This window comes from Ailuropoda melanoleuca, chromosome 11, assembly GCF_002007445.2.
Source record: "Ailuropoda melanoleuca isolate Jingjing chromosome 11, ASM200744v2, whole genome shotgun sequence".
NCBI lineage: Eukaryota > Metazoa > Chordata > Mammalia > Carnivora > Ursidae > Ailuropoda > Ailuropoda melanoleuca.
Window position 1 is genome coordinate 19,261,606 of NC_048228.1, and position 18,301 is coordinate 19,279,906.

General features: G+C 38.0%; 1 protein-coding gene and 1 pseudogene across 49 annotated transcripts in view; both read right to left on the minus strand.

The window, feature by feature from the left end:
• The window catches only part of ANK2 (ankyrin 2), a 629,716-nt gene that overhangs the window by 168,643 nt on the left and 442,772 nt on the right, over positions 1-18,301 (minus strand). The window lies entirely within an intron of this gene.
• Positions 6,446-15,536, minus strand: LOC105240588 (annotated as a pseudogene).

Consider the following 18,301-nt stretch of genomic DNA (forward strand, 5'->3'; position numbering starts at 1 on the left):
CTGGGGCTCAATTTCATGACCTGAGATCCTGACCTGAGCTGAAACCGAGTGGAGATGGATCCTCAACTGACGGAGCCACCCAGACTCCATCAGGAGAACTAATGTTTAAAGAATTTATCATTTTCAGATGCTGATTGTAAGAAGTTGCCTTTCCTTTTCCTCAATTTTTACCTCTGCTCCACCTGAAGTTTCCACCTGAGAGTTTGAAAGGACCTTTGAGACATCTAACCCAGTGATTTACCTAAGACTCCGCCCACCCCATGTCTGACACATAGGATCTACTCCACAAATACTGCTGGATGAATCAATGAACCTAAAGAGAGCATAGAGGTAATAATTTGGTAAAGATGACATTTGCAAATAATCAAAACTATTTATTTTTTTATAAGATTTTATTTATTTGAGAGAGAGAGAAAGAGAACAAGTGGGGGTAGGAGGGGCAGAGGGAAAGGGAGAAGCAGGCTCCCCACTGAGCAGGGAGCCCCATGCAATGCTTAATCCCAGGACTCTGGGGTCATAACCTGAGCTGAAGCAGACGCTTAGCTGACTGAGCCACCCAGGCACCCCAACAAATAATCAAAACTATTTAATATATTTGAAAGGAAAAGACTTAGCACTCCCTAGAATTTATAAGCTTTTTATAGATCAGGATTTTTGTCCAAACGGGACTAGAGATCACTGGTTTGGAGATATTTTTTTCTAGGTTCTTGAGGTCTATCCATAAAACACCTGGACTTATTCTCACCTGGAACTGTCATTGTCACCAGCTAGATCCCAAGATCTGACCTTTCCTGCCCACCTGCTTGTACCCACCAACCTTTGTCCTACATTTTTCTTTAAGCTCTTCTTTCCAGCTTATCTCTTAACTCAGGCAACTGGAAACTGAAACCACCTCTGGAGCCATCAGAGTGCCCTGACAAGACCTCCAGCTGGCCCAGACCACCCAGACCAGCTTGAGCTTAAGCCCTGACTCACACCTGCACAGGTGGACCACGGAGTGATCTCTAGAATGACTGGCAACTACCTTTACCTCATTATAATATTAACACCTCCACCCAAGGAGGAACATAAGCCTCATTTACATAACATACAATGTGTAAATAGGCATGTTTCCTTAAGGTGCATATACAGCCTTATGCCTGCTTGTACATACCATGACAGGGCTTCCCTGTCTAAATATTCATCCTAACCCTAAATAAAAGGAATCCATTCACCCTTATTCAGGGAGTGACAGCTTTGGAAGTTATTTCCCATGATCTTCCTATTTGTTGCAAATAAAGTTTACTTCGTGCGACAACTCCAGCTGGTGTACCTGTGACTCACTAAGAGAACTCAAGTTGGTTCAGTTAAATTTTCTTTTTTCGAAAATCTGATGCCATATAATTAGTAAGCTCTTACTTGAGGTGTAAACAGTTGACTTGTTCAAATAATAAAACCTTTCCATATATGACTTTCTGTATTGATCCATTCTTTCTTCCTTTTTTTTTTTTTTTAATAATCTCTACACCCAACATGGGGCTCAAACTCACAACCCTGAGATCATGAGTTGCATACTCTATTGACTGAGCCAGCCAGCCAGCCAGCTGCCCCCCATGTTGACCCATTCTTTATGAAGTTCCTCCTCAAGATTGGAAAAATGGGGAATCATTTTATTTGTCCTTCTGCAATTCTCTTTCAGTTTTTGAAAAACAAAACAAAACAAATCTATTTTTGTTAACTTTTATACCCCATTAGAATTTTCTCATTGGATCACTTTTACTTTTCAGTAATTCTTTTACCTGATGTCAATGTTTATTTAACTTAAGAGTTTAACCTGTTAATTGGAATTCCCAGTTGAGGGAACGTGGAGGATTTCCCACCTTATATTCTTCAGAGTCTTTTAATCACCCCAAATACCCTAAATTGAAAGAGGACTTGAATTACCTCCATTTTCACCTCAGTCTATACTTTCTAACTCATTAAGTTCTTTCCAGCTTATCTTTTAACTCAGGCAAAAGACTTGGTGGGCAAAGTACCCGTGATGAGAACTGAAACTAGACCTTCAAACAATACAACTGCCCTGATCTGATGCTAGTGAGATTGACCTCTACAGTGATGGGCCTGACCTTTACTGCCCATCTGTATGCACCCACCAACTTCTGTCCTACACTTCTCTTATATAGACCTAGAAGTATTTTCAGCACTTTGGAGACAGTCTTTGGGACATTGGTCTGCTGTCTTCTTGGTGCTGGCCTCACTGAAATAAATCCCTTTTTCGTTTCACCCCCACTCATCTCTCTGCCTTTGGATTTTGTCAGGGACGAGTGGCAAAACCTGGTCTATTTAGGATACCCAGAGCCAGGTGCTCTTATACCCTTGCACGCCAGTTACAAGATTTTCCTGGACTAAGCCCATGTCTTCTGAGCTATAATCAGTTGAAAAAGGAGAGAAGGAAGAGAAGAATAAAGCATCTCCTCAATATTTTCGATATTTGCCAGTGATTTCTCTTTTAGTCCCTTAATTTAGTATTTCTCAGTAGCATGTCTTCCTATCATGTCATGGAAATGTGATACTATGCAAATCAACAAATAATATGTTTCAGGACTCCCCTTCCTCCCACCCCTGAGAGCCAGTTGTTAAACATTTACCAGCAATATCACTGTTTGCATGCCAAAGCTTCAGGGTTGACAGCAGTTTTATCTTTAAAAAATGTGAACTGGAAAAATGACTCCCCAATGGTCAATTTCTCTAAGGTACAGTGGCCTGAATCTGATCTTCATTTAGGTCTAAAATTCTACACTATGGACAGCGTGTGGGATCAGTCTACAGTATATCTTGTTTACAAATTTTGTAGAGTCAAACATTATTAACTACTCATCAATCCTTTATTGCTTAAAATGGGTGCCTAGACTGGTTTGAAAATGATCTCAGCAGTGGCATTCTGAATATAACTTTCTATTAATTTAAAATAGAAAAGTTTTAGAATTAAACTTTAAAGTTTATAAGGTGTAAAATTGGGGCACATGGGTGGCTCAGTCAGTTGAGTGTCTGACTCTTGGTTTTGGCTTAGGTCATGATCTCAGGATTGTGAGATAGAGCCCCACACTGGGCTCTGCCCTCAGCGTGGAGTCTGTTTGAGATTCTCGCTCCCTCTTCCTCTCCCCCACTCACATGCTCATGAGCATGCACTCTCTTTCTAAAATAAGTAAATTGGGGTGCCTGGGTGGCTCAGTTGGTTAAGTGCCTGCCTTCGGCTCAGGTCATAATCCCAAGGTCCTGGGATCTAGCCCTCCATTGGGCTCCCTGCTCAGCTGGGAGACTGCTTTTCCATCTCCCTCTGCCACTCCCCCTGCTTGTGATCTCTCTCTCTCTCTCTGTGTGTCAAATAAACAAAATCTTAAAAAAATAAATAAATAATAAAATAAGTAAATACATAAAATCTTTTAAAAACTAAAAAAAATAAAAGGTATAAAATTTTCTTCAATTCCATGAGTGGCCAGCTCTGATGTTTAGAGGATTCACAACACTCTTCTCAATTTCCCCTCTAGGTGACCTTTCTCCTTTCATTATATAGCATCCACTCAGCTGAAAGCTTTAACTTGCTGTAGACCAGACCACTGGAATACAGATTCCTATTTTCATGTTTTAATAAATATTGACAAAAACTTTTTATTAAAAAAATTGACGAAGCTAACAAGACACTCTCTCAAATAGAATACAGCTGACACAGTCTAAAAACTTGTAAAGTTCAAATATATATAAATTAAACATATTCAGGAGAAACAATCCTAAGGAGGACTCCAATGCCCAACTATTTTCTTAGTTTACTCCACAATTTTCTTTTCATGAATTCAAAATGTAGCTGACCTCATTTTCACAAAAGAAACAAACAAAAAATTTAAATCCACAGAACAGGATAGAACATTTCCTCAATAATTGGCTAGCTTTCTTCTCAATTAATTATTGAGATGCTCTAAGTCAAAAGAATTTCCCAATGAAAAAGTACCCTTTTTGAAGATACAAAGATCCTACTACAAATCACTAAAATAGAGTTGCATTTTATTGAAAACATCGTCAAGGACATGATTTAAATTTTCCATACGAGGTATTAGTTCAGAAACCAAACTGTATATAATATATAAATTGAGTCAAGATATACATGTGTCTTTAAGATTTCTGTGATACTAATACTACTGAAACTAGAGTGATTATAAAGACACAGATGATGTGTGACATTCTAGTTATCAATGCTATAAATTTTTAATCTGCCTTCTTTAAAAATGCAACAAAATTGGGACTATCATATTATTGCTATCATATTATTGAATTAGCTGTTGGAAAGAGAAGAAGCAATTTGCTTTATGCTTAATCTTTTGGTTCTAGAATTTCTAAGCAAAAATAGATTTAATTAGCAATTGAATATGTTGAGTAACTGTTATCAGAAAAAGCAACTCAGCATCAACTAAACAAAAAATATTTTATCTTGTGAATATGAGCTAACATATAAGTTAATCACGTTTTAAATGAAAAGTGATAAATAATCGCATTCAATAGTACAATTCAGCTAACTCCTAGAGAATACATTTTGCAGTTAACCCATTTTGGCTAGTCCCCGAGGTCATGTTTCTAAAAACCAAATTTCCCACAGGAGCCCCACTGACGTGCTTGAGCTTACCATGGTCAATTAGGGGCACTGGCTGACATTTCAAAGGATGGTATGTTGTTGTTAGATATTCTTCACTTTATCAGGTAAAGGAATGAGGAGGTGGACACGTCCAACCAGTCAGATCTCTTTTTTTTCTTTTTTTAAGATTTTACTTATTTATTTGAGAGAGAGAGAGAGCATGGACAGGGGAGGGCCAGAGGGACTAGCAGACTCCCCGCTGAGCAAGGAGCCCATGTGGGGCTCGTTTCCAGGACCCTGAGATGATGACCCGAGCCAAAGGCAGACACTTAACCAACTGAGCCACCCAACCGTCCCTAGTCAGATCCTTTATATTTCGGTGCAAATACAGGGCAGATTCCAGGACTTTCCCAATAGTGCTTCCCACACACACACAGTATTTGAGGCACATATCCAAAACATAAAATATTGTCAGTTTCTGCATTTATTAGAACACTCATCATGAGATGACTGAGTTCTAGCCTAAGAGTCTTCTGAAACAATTCATATGTAACAGAAACAATAACTATTCATTCTTTTAAATTAATACCAGGTTAGACATTCAGTTAGATCACCAGAAAACAATGTACCTAGATTACATTATCTCTATTCCCTAGAGAAATGGCTTCACTGACTTATAAAATATTACTACATATTTGGTTTATATGTAAAGCGAATATAAGAAATGTCTATTTGAGCAATATTTATACCCTTGTGTTTATTTTATATGGGTTTTCTGGATTAACTATTGTTGAGTTCAACGACAGGAAAAAGTTTAGTAACAGGAAAAGCCTTTGCGCCTCTTTTTTCTAAACTTTAATTTAGGAAAACTGCATTAATTAATGTGGTTGTCTTTTTCACTAACTTCCAGGCAACGCAGAATAAATTCAATATCCATTAGAATTAATTATTCCTCTTTTCCTTGGTTTTGCTTTTATCTTGTTTAGTTTTGTTTTTAATGATGTCACAATCACAGTACATATGAGGGTATGTGTGTATATGTTGTGCTACCAAAACATGACTGTAAAACTTCTTCAAAACAGCATTATGCCAAGTGCTTTCCCTGAGTTTGATACCTTATCTCACAGGATTTACAGCAATTATGCTTTGATTAATATGGTTGCTGATTCTAATTAGCTACTCAGTGGCTCAACATACTGACCAATGCTGTGGAAACAACTTAGGTCATAATTTAAAATAATTTAAAAATCAAAAACAAAATCTTAAGAGGAAAATCTAAGAATTAATTAAACCAGAGAAATAGTAGCCTAAACAGTGAATTAAATCCTCAGTATGCTTGAGAATAAAAACTGTTGGTGTTATATCTCTCCTAAAGCAAATCTGGAGGAAAATGGATAAACACACAGTAAAAAACAACAACAACAGCAACAACAATAACAACAATAACAACAACAACTGTATGAGACACTGGAAGAGCATCTTGTCATTGATTGGAAATCTTTCCTTTTAAGGTTGTTAAAAGGTTAAATGTTTCTCATTTGTATGCAACTGACCGAAATTGTTTTTCTTTTTCTTTCTTCCCTTCCTTTCATCTTTCTATTTTCTTTTTTTAAATACAGTGCAGTCAACTGCAGAAATAATAACACTGTGTTGGGAATAAGAAATGCAATCAGGTACTTGCTCAGATCCTAACCAGATGTGTGACTTTGGGCAAATCACTTAACCTCTCTGTCCTCTAATGATCTGATCTATAAAAATGATTATAATGATGACAATGAAAACGTGAAGACAACAATAAAGAAATAAACATTTATGAGCACAAGTTGCATGCCATTGTTTTAGCCTTTTTTTTTTTTTAATGAGTTTAAATTTATTGAAACTGGTTTGGGGGAGGATGTGTGGGTGAATAGTTGGGGGTTTTCCAAAGAGAACTGTGCAGAGGAGCCAACCCCCAGGAGGGAGGGAGAAGGTGCTTGGCCACAGACCCTATCTTACACCCAATTTCTTCTCCTTCTGCTTCTTGCACACCACGTCCAGCTTCCAGTCCTTCCACCTGCTCCGGGCAGCTTGATGGGGCACGAGCTCACTACTTCCCATTCATCTCACGCCGGGCGTGCCCGGTCTGCACATAGTTGCTGAAGGCCTTGAAAGCTGACTAACCCTTGGTCTTGCCTCAGACGTGTCGCAGATCACCTTAGCCTTAAGAAAGGATGGGAAGTGGCTGAAGATACGTGCCAAGATGTCATCGTTCACCTCATTGGTCAGACCCCCACAGAAGATGTGGAAATCATCTGCATTCCACTCCAGCAGGCTAGGATTCTCACAGGTGCCGAACAAATGTAGCATTTCAAATTCTCTGGCTTTCTTTCCTTCTTGTCCTTACTCAAGGGCTCTGGGACCTCCAAAGCCATGAGCCCAAGGCAAGGGGGCCAGGTCCATGGACTTAGGGACAGGAGTCCAGAAATGCACAGGGTGGGTGGTAGGGTTCCTTCCCACACTCCTTCTAGTGGGGGCTCAGGCTCATGCAAAAGCATGGACAGGGCCACTGGTAGGATAAGCCCAATGACTTCAGGACCAGCTGGGGTGCCGCCTGCCTCCACAGCAACCAATGTACACTAGTCTTCTCTAGCCCCGCTGTTGCTGTCACCACGCCTCTTCCTTCTCTTTCAGGCCCAATGCCAAGGCCTAAGCCCAGCTGCTAGGGAGTTGCTGGCCCTTCCAGTAGAGGCCTCAGAGCAGCCACAGAGATGGGAAATAGGGAGCCAGCCATTGGGGGCAGCATCATAGGGGGCCCACAAGGACCTAGCAGGGTGGCGCACAGGCCAGGGCAGGGGGGTGACTACGTGCCACAGAGGGAAGAACATAATCTGCTCTCTGTAGTAAATGGGAAATGAAGGCCAGATGCAGGATAGGGGTCGTCTGAGAGACCACAGCTACATGCATAGGAACAGGGCTTCCTGAGCCCCTGGACTTCCCAGGTGACTCCAATCACCAGGGCAAAAGGTAAGTGAACCACTCACCATGGGAGGAACCCAGAGTCACTGGATCTGCTGGTATGTTTTGGTCGCAATAAATGGGTGAATCACAGGAGCTGCTGGGACCTACATGGGTACTACCATGGGGACCTTGGGTACAGTAGGCACAACAGCTGGGATTCTGGTTACCAGAACCCTCAGAACTGCCTGCTCAAGTCTCCACCTCCATCTCCTTCAAGCATTCCTTGTTGCTCTTGTCTGGGATGCCTGTGCCAGTTCCCAGGACTATAGGTCTGCCTGCACCTGGGAGTCCCAGGGTTGACGCTACCAGCTAATGTTGCCATAAACTGAATGGGAACCCACCAAATCAGGCTACTACTGATAAGTCCTTGATATTGCTTTATGTAAATTAATGTTGATAAAATAATATGAATTTGAGTCTTTTGAAACAAACAACAATATTCATTGAGCTCTTACTATGAGAAAGGGCTTGTAGATCTGTGAGTCCAAGGCAAGGTATCACCTTTGATTCTACAACTTTTGGAATAACACTATTTCTGAAGAATACCATTAAAATGACCATACCAAATAGTTAAATATATATATATATATCTTAATGTTACTTTGAAACAACCATGTGCAAAAATTTGGGAGGTAGGGAAGGGGCAAAGGGAAAGAGAGAAGCCCAAGCAGGCTCCACCCCTAGCATGGAGTCAGAGCAGAGCTCAATCTCACAATCCTGAGATCATGACCTGAGCCAAAATCAAGAGTCAAGAGTCGGATGCTCAACCAACTGAGCCACCCAGGCACCCCAACCATATGCAAATTAATCAATCTTAAAGGCAGATATTTTTGTTTAGCACTTCTATTAAATTTTTATAAAGCAATTTTATAATATTATTTACAATCAGATTTTACAGTAAGCTGTATTCACCATTTCTCTTGTTGATTTTATGAGCTATTTTGCCCATTGACTGCTTTTCTATGATCATATAAAACTAGTGCATGAAACCCCAGGTAGAACAGATAGCCAATAAAAATTTTTATAGAGCCATTCAAGTGTTATTACATTTCTGGCATGTACAGAAAAGATATAGAGTAGTTCATCTGGAAAAGTTAAAGAACAGATTCAAGAAGGTACAGCTAAACATACACAAAGGTTAAATGCTTGCATCAAAATCCATTAAGCTGTTTTGCATCTTAGTACAAATCCCTAATCAACAAGTGTTTGCCACGTACCCACCAAGTGCTCATCTCTAGGGGCTAGGTTCTAAGGGAAAAGCAAAGGACATGTGACATATTGTCTGTTCCCAAAGAGCCCCAAGATATTTATCATTAAACAATTGAAAATCACCTCTGTGCTACATATACTTGTTTGTGGTTTTTTTTCAAATCTCTGGCTATTCTACTTTGCAAATGATACATGTTGAGTTAAGTGTGCTCCAATCTGTCTTATGCACATCAGAAAAGTACAATTAACTTACATAACTTTCTTAATTCTACTAAAATGTAAATATTTGGAAGGAGACAATTGAAATATATAAATTCTTAAACAATATTAGAAGAAAAAGATAGAGAGCAAATGGGGACAATCAAAGGGTAATAACAGAGAAAAGAAAGTGAAACTTGACCCCCAATCTCCACCCCACCCCCACTCTGAACGGGGCTTCTGTGTCAGACATGTCTTAAACCAGGAGCTCTTTTCAAGAGGAACTACATGCCCACATATAGAGATACAAATAATTATGAAATATGATTTATAATTCCACACTTCCATTGGCATAAATGACATCAGCAAAAGAAATTATCTATACATGGAGAAAAAGAATTCAAACTCAAAACAAAAATAACCTGTTTATATATTCCCAACCCAATTTTCACTCCTTACACCCAGCCATAATCTAGCTGCACCTTTCCCACCTCTTCCACGGTGGTTGCTCTTAACTAAGAGTACTCACTGTCATGGAAGTAAAGATTCATTCAGTTTTTATGAACACTGGGAACAGCAAAGCAAACAATGTGTCATCTTTGTCATACACCATTTAACTGATTTTGCCATGTCTTTGGTTGGCCTCCAAAAGTTTTTAATTTAATCAAGTAAATCAAACTATGGATGACCCATGAGAAGACTTGTTTAACTAATTAGTTATTCTCAGATCTTCAAGGCTTTCTTTATAATTCCAAAATGATGAATGTTTAGTAAGGCATTTGCTAATTTACAATAAGGCTTGGAATTTGGTAGCTCATCTATCATTTATTTCATAGGGAAAATGCTTAGAATAAGACTGCTTTATCATTTTGTGGGGTGCCTGGGTGGCTCAGTTGGTTAAGGTTCTGCCTCTGGCTCAGATCATGATCCTGGGATCCTGGGATCCAGTCCCCTGATGAGCTCCTTGCCCAGTGAAGCCTATGTCTCCCTCTCCTCCCCCTCCTGCTCCCCCTGCTTGTACTCTCTGTCTCTCTCAAATAAATACATAAAATCTTTAAAAAAAATAAAACAAAAACTTAAAAAAAAGAAAATATTACTTTGTAAAATCCACTTTTTTTTTTAAAGATTTTATTTATTTATTTGACAGAGAGAGACAGCCAACGAGAGAGGGAACACAAGCAGGGGGAGTGGGAGAGGAAGAAGCAGTCTCCCAGCGGAAGAGCCAAATGTGGGGGTCGATCCCAGAATGCTGGGATCACACCCTGAGCCGAAGGCAGACGCTTAACAACTGAGCCACCAAGGCGCCCCTGTAAAATCCACTCTCAGATCTCCATGTCATCTATGATCCAGGGACACCCAGATATCTGTAGTGCTTCTGGCTAGTTGCTCCTTTTTTGGGTACCGGTCTTTCTCCCCTGTCCAGCCCCATCAAATCTTTCTATCATATAATCCCCAAATTACATAGAATGAATTTAAATATGATAATGAGCTAGCCTGGAAGAAAGAGTTCTGAAAATTCTTCAAAATCTTACCAAGATCAAGAAGGATGAAGAGGTTACAGGGGCTGAGAAATAAATACTTGATGAATGAAACAATGAAAAACTTAATGACATACATATCATTATTATATTTTTATATTTTACATATATTATATCACATTATTATATTTTACAGAGAAGACCCTAAAATTCTCAGAAGTGATTTGTCTCAAAGACCCTCACCACTAAAAAATGGAATAGCAAAAATCCAAACTTGATTTGATTTTACAAATTCATGTTTTTTAAGCTAAAATAAGTTCTAAACCAAGTTTCAAACTGTAGGTCACAAAATCTATTTAAATGATTGCCAATCAACATTTTAAAACATAAAGTGGAATGAAGAAAAATGGAATGCACTGTGGATGAGCAAGTGTTGATTTTGTTTGGGGTTTTGGGTTGTTTTGTTTTAGTTTTGGTGAAACTTCACAATACACATGCATACCTGCACACAGGTATGTATCAGAGAAAGAGAGAGAAAGTGTGCACACACGTGTTCTAGACAAAAAACAAAAAAACAAAAAACACAAAAACAATAAAACTAAGCAGGGTTTGGCAAGACCCAAGACATGAGGGCATCTTGGGGAAACTAAATATCCTTTCAGACCAAATAAGTAAAAATCTGACGTTCACCAAAACCATTCTAAGAGAGGAGTGGTTTCTATGGTATGCTTATTTGAATTTTCTGAACTTAATCATTCCTATTTTAGATGAGTGCTGCGATGCAAACATGAAGGATGATGATGGGACAAAGGAGAGTTCTTCACTTTGAGAACATGGGAGAAGTCGCCGCTGCACCACGTGCACATCTGGGGCTGTGACGGGGGCGTGGCGCACTGGCGGCAACGCGAAACCCGAGGTCCTAGCTGCTCTCCGTTACTAGCAGCACTATTTAAAGTTTCTTCTGTAGTAAAACGGGGAAATTTCTCACGCTATTTCAGATGGTTATTTTAAAAAGAATATAAAATAATGTAGGTTTATGCTATTTTGAATCTATAAAACAACATACAAATGTAAAATATGATTTCCTGGATAGGTGCTAGAAGTAATAAATTCATAAACTCCTCACTCCTGTTTTTAGCACTGAGATTTGGTTTAATATGATGAGTTGAATTGAGCATTTTTGAGTCTAACATATCATGTTTACCTGGACTAGAGAAATTATTAAGTCGTGCAGAAATGATTTACCTAGGAAGCAGACGGGAAACTGATCCATTCATAATCATCCTTGTCAATAATTCAAAGAGCTGCTATTTTATGACTGAAAGCTTTAACTCTCCTAATTTAAATGTTTCACATAGTTTTATTGCTTTGGTTAAATTTTCTGAGAAATAATGATAAATTATTTCTTCATATTCGACTTCACAGGTGCTAAAGCAAATCAGCATATGAAGCTCAAAGGAAGAACGTTATTTGAGCTACTTATTATGATAGTCATGGGTTAAAGAGATTTAAATATTAACTTTAAAAGTTGGCAGCAAATTATTTAAATAATACCTAAAACTTATTATAACTTATTCTTAAGTGTCAGTCTTGGTTCTAAGCTTTTAATTCCATTAACTCACTTAACCTTACATTGAACATTATGAGTTATGAACTACCTGGTGATTCTAGCTCAGAAACCATACGCTTAATCCTTACAATTGAAAAAAAAAAAATCTATGGGCCCAGCATTATAATCCTATTTAGCTTTCTTCAGACTTCAATTTCTCATTAATTCTATTTGGTATTCTGTGGAATAGGAAATATCTCGGTCTCTCATAATAAGTCAGTAGTTAAGTAGAAAAATTAGCCCCTTTCTAGACATAGAATGTCCAAATGTGTCAAAATTAGAAAGGAATTCTATAATGCATTCTAAATGTTATTATCATATCCATGTCAAGCTTAGCTTGGTTTAATTTAAAGTAAAAATGAAGAAAAGGGTTTAGATTGGTTGATCCCTTAAGTTTCTCACAGTAATAAAATTCTGTGGTTCTTAGAACAGATGACAAATAATGAGAGTATAATTTCCAGAAGATTTTAAAGAAAATAACCAAGAGAATAAATCTTATCTTTGTGTATGTATCACTGACTCATTTAATATTTCAGTCAACTCATCTTGAAAGAGGGCATTAAAAATCTTGGATTTTCTCCTTTTAATATAGAATTTATCAAAACCGGTAAGCAAGGAGAAGGAGTATGTATCAGAACCAATTGGTAACCTTTTTTTTTCCCCCTAATGAAATGGAAGAACTCCCTAGTGCTGCAGCCTGGAGTGGATGTGCCTCCAGGGGCCAAAGATGAGACTGAAGTAAGAGAGGGAAAGAGTGGTAGGATCTCACAGGGAGGAAAGCAAGAAGGGAGAACAGAACCTAAAAAACGTTCCATAGCTAATTCCAGTATGTGCCCTATCCTCCTAATTCTCTTTCTCTCTCTCTCTCTCTCTCTCTCTCTTTTTTAGATTTTTTATTTTTAAGTAATCTTTACACTCAACGTGGGGCTTGAGCTTACAACCTTGACATTAAGAGTCATATGCTCTACTGACTGAGCCAGTCAGGTGCTCCTCCATCCTCCTACTTCAAAAGAGGCACAAGTGAAGAAACAATTTTGTACAAAATATTAAACTCAGATAAAAACATGGTACAGAGTTTAAATTTAATAAAGACTACAGAAAGCTTAAATTCAAAACAAAATAACAATTGAGTATCAATTATTCACAAATTAAAACATCTACTGAACATTTATTGTATGCCAAACTGTGCTATAAACCAAGTCTACATTTCAATAGGTACCCATATAAAATAAAGTCTAGTAATATTACTAGAGAATTACAATGACTTCTAATTTTCTCCCCATTTTTACAATTTTAATTAAAAATAAGCCAAATTTGGTGTTCTGGACCCTAAAAGAATATGGGGAGAGTGCAGAAGGAGCCATCAAACAATAAAGTTGGCTTTAGGAGTCTTCCAAGTAACACACCATTACTCCACTTTCCATCATTATAAAATGATTCCTACAAACTGCATCTCATATCAATTTCAGGTTTGTCTAAGACTCACAAGCTGGCTTAGTTTATCCTCTGACCAATTGGTTCTTTTTCCAATTTATTGCATTTGTGTTCTCTGTTTATCTTCCCAGCAACGTTTATCATGGGTGAGAATCAAATTCTATTCACCTTTGAAACCTCTACACTTCACATGGGAACTAGCGCAAGAAAAAGGATGCTTCAATAATGTTTGTACACGGGGTGAGCTAATGAATAGTATGTACCATATAGAGGTAAATAGGAGTCTGCTTAATTCATCCAGTTTTTCTACATTTGTCAGTAAATGTAGTCCGTGCATGGACAAATCAGGTACAAATATGTCTATCTCTTAGCCTCAGGAAACAAAATCAGGAAAAGTTCCCTCTCTGAAGCCAAGGCTGGTTAACAAGAACATGCATAAGAGGAAATTAGATCCTGAGAGAAGCACTTAATCTAAAGGGGCCTTTCTCAGTCTGGAATCCCTTGATGTGTTCTTAAAGATCTGAGGATTCTCTGAAAATGTTTTACTTGACATTTTAATTTTAGTGCAAATCTAAAAAAAAATTAATAGAAGTATATTCTGGATCATCTGGATAATCACACTTAATTAAATATCATCTAGTAATTTCTTGGTCATGTTTATGACTATGTCAATTGATGCCAAGTGATCACTGAAGGAACATTCAAATTTTAACAAAGTATTTCTCAAACTGAAGCATATGGATGTATTCTCAGTGTTCCAAAAAAAGTCTCCTCTCTACTTAGAAGAAATACTGCCTTAATAGACAGGTTTGTAAACATAACCTGATAAAACTTGGGTCTTTCCATCTAGAAAGCAGAATAGATGTTTGAGGAGACATGACCAGAACTTTCCTAAGTATTACACAGAATTACAAGTTATCTGAAAGAAATAATGACAATTCTGATTAAGTTGGAAGGAATAAACTTGTTAGAACTTCCCCCAAACCTGTACACCCAGCTACTCTAGCTTGAGTGAAATCATAAATTACGACCATACAACTTAATTAAATTCTGTCTAACTGCAATTGTCAGAGCCATACTTTGGCCTCCTGAGTGTGCAAAACACAATGGGTTCTCACACATATAATTTGAGCCCCAGTAGTCTCCCTTTGAGTTAGAGAAGTATGTTGAGAAGATTATAAAGTATGCAGTACAGTGATAAGCATATTGTAGACGTGCAACAAAGATAACTAGCATTTGATATCATAGGAATTATTATTTCTCACTTCAAGAATGGATAATTTGAGGGGCGCCTGGGTGGCACAGCGGTTAAGCGTCTGCCTTCGGCTCAGGGCGTGATCCTGGCGTTATGGGATCGAGCCCCACATCAGTCCTCCGCTATGAGCCTGCTTCTTCCTCTCCCACTCCCCCTGCTTGTGTTCCCTCTCTCACTGGCTGTGTCTATCTCTGCCAAATAAATAAATAAAATCTTTAAAAAAAAAAGAATGGATAATTTGAGACTCAGACTAATTTAAGTGATTGGTCAAATGTCTGTGTTCACATAATTATTTATTTATCAAATATAAATTGGATACTTTCTTATGTGCCAGTCCTCACTCAGTGCAGCTATATTCCATGAATAATCTTTAAAATCATTTTATTCGTCCCCTTACATGCATCCTCAGTTCACTTGCCTTTCTCTATCTATACTATACATGCTTAGCTAAACCACATTCCTGGTTGCATAGAACACTCCATCTGAGTCCATGCCTGACTATGGCTGCAAAAGAACACCCATACATGCTAGCTGGTCAGGATCCTTGAGTAGGCTCTTAATGCTGCCTGGCAGTCACGCTCTGCTACCCTTACTTGCTCTCCCACTCTTCTTGATGAGCATTTCCTACTTTCTCTCTCCTCTCAGTTAATGAATCTTCAAACCTCATTATGCTCCCTGTGACCTCAACCTACCCAGAATCCAATCACATCTTACCATCTCTCCTGCCCGTTGCCCAGGTCTAGAACATTTCATCTCTTGCCTAAAGTATTACAAAAGCATTTCCTTCTCTGCCCTTTCTCCTTTTCAGTCTGAGGGTTACTATTTAAACTTAAGTCAGCATACATCACTTCTCTTCTAAAAACCCTCTAATCACTTCTCTTTTCTCTCAGAATTAAAGCCAAAGTTCTTAAAGTAGCCTACAAGGTCTTATACAACCTGGTGCCACCGATGGCTCTCCCTGACCTCTTACTTCTCTTCCCCTAATGTCCTACTACTCCGCTACACTAGCCTTCTTGCTGGACATTGAACATATAAGGTATGCTCCCTCCCTGGGGCTTTCTCACTTGTTAAGCCTTCTTCTAAAATATATTCCCTCCAAATAGTGCAGGGCTTCCTTGGTCAAATTCTTCAGGCATCCTAGCTAAAATGTCACACCGCTTCCCTTCCGCTCGCTCTCCTCCTCCCTTACTGTATTTTTCTCCCTGTCATTTATTACAGTCTCTCCTTTCACATATTTTACTTTTTTACCTGGTGATTCTCTCTCTCTTCTCACGTAGATTCTAAGCTATATGAGAGCAGGTTTTTGTCTCTGCTTTCACTGCACCTAGAAAAGTGCCTGCCATACAGTAAACACACATTACATGTTTGAATAAATAGATGAACCAATGGTAAGCCTGAGTTCAGATTGGCAGAAAGAATGTGATTATAATGTGACTATAATATCTAAGATGAATTAGGAAGAGTGGGGGGGCCATCTGGAGTTATGTATTAAAATCCACATATTTTAGTCACAGGAAAAGAGCATTCAAGAGAATTCCCAGAACATAAATTGTTCTGTTTTCATCTGAACCACTGCAGGAGAGTACTTAAGAAGACAGTCACAGAAATACTTTGCATGAAGCTACCCCTGGCATTTTTTTAAATGAAATAAGAGTTTCACTTCAAACCTCTTCATAAATCTGTGAGAGAAAACTTTTTAAGTTATGGACAAGTAGCTGATGAAAAGTCTCTACTGGAATTTCTTTGCATTGAACAATATCAACATTGAAACTGAAAATTCTGGGATTCTTGAATGGCTCAGTCAGTTGAGCATCTGACTCGGTTTCAGCTCAGGTCATGATCTCAGGGTCATGGGATCGAGCCCCACACTGGGCTCCGTGCTCAGCTCGGAGTTTGTTTGAGATTCTCATTGCCTCCCCTTCTGCTCCTCCACACCCCACTCCCTCTCTCTCTCTCTCTCAAAAATAAATAAATAAAATCTTAAGAAAAAAAAGAAACTGAAAATTGTAAGTGCTCAAAATACTGGGCAGACATTATTCAAATCCAGCCTGAATCAGCACTACTCAGTATAGAGCAAGGACCAGTATTAATGCACCGAGTTAGAGAATAATACAGAATCCAAAACCAAAAGGGCACATATAACCAGAACCAGACAGATGCACCACCATTCGCTTTTTCTAAATGAGAGGTCAAATGATAAATATGTGACAATATTATTTGCAGATATATCTGTGCCCCATTTAACTGGTTAGGAAACTGGATGCAGTTCATCCCATAGTCCATTAATTCCAGGAGTTCAATTCTCAAGTATTCATCTTTGTTGTCTTTATAAATTCCCAGGCTAATATAATTGGTTTTGGTATTTTTAAAGAGAGGTCCAGACTGGATGGATCCGAATGGCATTGGAAAAAAAAGATTTTGATACCATAAAAAAAATAGTTTAATTTAACCCAGATAAAAAGAAACTGTCACCAAATTGCTACTAAATGTGACTTTTCCTATTTGATGACACAAGGTATGAGAATACCTTTTATGACCTGTTCTGTGAAAACCAGCACCACTTTTGCTAAAGCTTAGGTTGAGAATCAATATAAAAAGCTAATATTATTATAATAGGGGTTATCATTTACTACTCTTTATTGAATGGGTATTTTCCTAAGCGTTTTGCAAACATCTCATTTAGTGATCAGAGCAATCCTATGACTCCAGTGTTGTTATGATCACTATTTTACAGTTGGGAAAACTGAGTCCTAGAAAAACTGAACGCCCAGAGTCACATAGCTGATAAGTGGATAAAATGAGAATCTGGATTCCAGCACCCACATTCTTAAAGTGATTTCCAAAAATGTTTTGTGATCTCAGTCATAACTATGTGAACATGTGATAAAGTCTTTGTTGGATGTACCTTCTTGTTGATAAAGGCCTGGTATTTTAGGAATATTAATATTGTTTTGAAAATGGTGCTCTGACCTTGCCTTCTATTTCTGAGAAAGGAAGCACAGGATCTAACTGATAATTTTGGACCTTTACATCTCAGTAGTAAAGGGTCAAGACCAAAAATCAGGACACGTTAAAACTGTTAACTTTCAGTGTCATATCTAGGAGTATGGTCAATAAATGATAAGTGATATACTTAATTTTGAAGTCACTGCAATGAAACCAATAAATTTTATACATGGTAAAAGTACCTGAATCTTCTGAGCCTTTTATTGATTTTAACTGGCTATAAATTTTTATGGAAAGGTTATAGAGTCTATTTTTAATGTCTGGATGTTAACTTGTTTATAACATTATTAGACTGTGAACAGTTACTAAAATAAGAAAAACATTAAGTATATATGATTTCAGATAGGGAGCAAATGCTAAGATTTATTCTCTTTTCTGAGTGTACAAGAGATAATATAATAAATAAATTATTAGTTTAATCTTTTAAAGAAAACAGAAATTAAGAGATTTGTAACCATTTGGAAAAGAAAAATGAAGACTCAAGTTGCTCAGTTTTTTTTAAGAAAACTGTT